The sequence below is a fragment of the Elephantulus edwardii genome, unplaced genomic scaffold, assembly GCF_000299155.1.
Source record: "Elephantulus edwardii isolate Elephantulus edwardi_28Jun2011 unplaced genomic scaffold, EleEdw1.0 scaffold00068, whole genome shotgun sequence".
In the NCBI taxonomy this organism is placed as follows: Eukaryota; Metazoa; Chordata; class Mammalia; order Macroscelidea; family Macroscelididae; genus Elephantulus; species Elephantulus edwardii.
This window is the reverse complement of record NW_006399818.1, coordinates 14,603,632-14,605,220: the sequence shown is the minus strand read 5'-3', so window position 1 is coordinate 14,605,220 and position 1,589 is coordinate 14,603,632. Positions and strand designations below refer to the sequence as shown.

Sequence of the window (1,589 nt, the reverse complement as noted above, 5' to 3'; positions counted from 1 at the left end):
TTTTAACATTTTGTTTCCTGTAAGGCTAGCAATTCAATGTAGTTGCAACAGAGGGCAGAATTGGGTAAGAAATTTCCACACTTCTGCCTGAAAAATCACCCCAGAATACAAGTTATGGCAACAATGTAGATTCGGTCATATGAATGCTCTTTTTTTATGCTCTAATTTTCAAAATTTGCTTATGAAGTTGATTTAGAATAATGATTATCAATTTCATTCTACAGTTTCATTTTATACTCAAAATAGTTGGTAATATACATAAACTTTATCAAAGGAAAGTGCTAATCCATTGAGAAAGGACACACTGAAATGGGTAATACACTTCATTGCTCTCTCAGACTCAAGCACTGGGTACTCTTTGTTTGCATCTATGCTTCCGGGTAATTTGCTTTACTCTCCATTCTAGTGCTCGAATGCAGGATTTTTGAACTTACCACCATCGACAAATGCCGGCTAATATTCTTTATTGCAAGTTTTTTTAAGCGACTGGGCAAAACCAAGGAGGCAGAAGAGTTATTGTTGAATGTTGAGGACATGTTAGTCCAGGTAAAGTGAGAAGTAATTTTAAATTTTACTAGCTTTATTCCTTTTGTGTTTGATTTTTTTTTTAAGCTATTATCGGTTCTTATGCTTTTTATGCTTAAGTCCAAAAGGAATGAGAAGAATCAATTAATTATACTCATCAATGAGGAAGCCATTATTCTAATCTATGCCCTGAGCTGTACATTAATGGCATCATGGAGTAAATAGACTCATTGTTGCTGGAGTAAATAGATGGCATGTTCACTAATGTCATTAATACATGTCATGATAGTAAATTGAGGGCTAAAAAAGGAGAGTTCAAAATGCAAAAATGGAAACATAGTTACAGATTGAAGTAAAGGTGTAAAATGCTGGTCAAAGACATTGTTACAACTTTTAGAAAGATGTTGGGAAATGTTGTTCAATTATCTTGTTCCTGTATTGATTTATATTAAGGTAATATAGCTAAGGCTATAAATTTCCAAGGGAGAAGGATAGACAATCTCCTTCTGTGCTATTAACTACCTCCAAAAACTCACTGGATGGTCAGGTGTGGGTTGGTTCTGTCCCTATGGTACAGAACAACATGTTAATTTATAATGTCCTTGGAGAAGGATATCATGGTAAGAAAGGTGGAGGGATGGCGAAGGAGAGGAAGACCCTTAGCTGAATATATTGACCCAGTAACTTTTGAAATGGGCTCAAGTGTGTCAGGAAGTGTGAGGATGGTACAGAATATGTTGTACAGATATGTTCGTAGGGTCATTGTGGGTTATACTCAACTCGATGGCAACTCACAACAGTATTGATATTGATTTATACTTACTGAAGTGCAAACGTTTTGCTTTATTGAATAAAAGGAAACTTTCACTCATACTATAGAATTATGTCTGTTGTTATTGTTGTTACATGCTGTCGAGTCACTTTCGAATTGTAGTGACCCTATGTCCAACAGCCCTAAACACTGCTCTGTCCTGTGCCAATGTTGTTATCTCTCACGTATCTACCCCTATTACCTCAGTCACTGAATGAATCCTTCTTATCAAGTGTCTTCCTCTCTTGTACCA

The 1,589-nt window shown here is 35.9% G+C and overlaps 1 pseudogene; it reads left to right on the top strand.

The window, feature by feature from the left end:
• Positions 1-1,589, top strand: part of LOC102846797 — a 170,217-nt pseudogene that overhangs the window by 96,913 nt on the left and 71,715 nt on the right.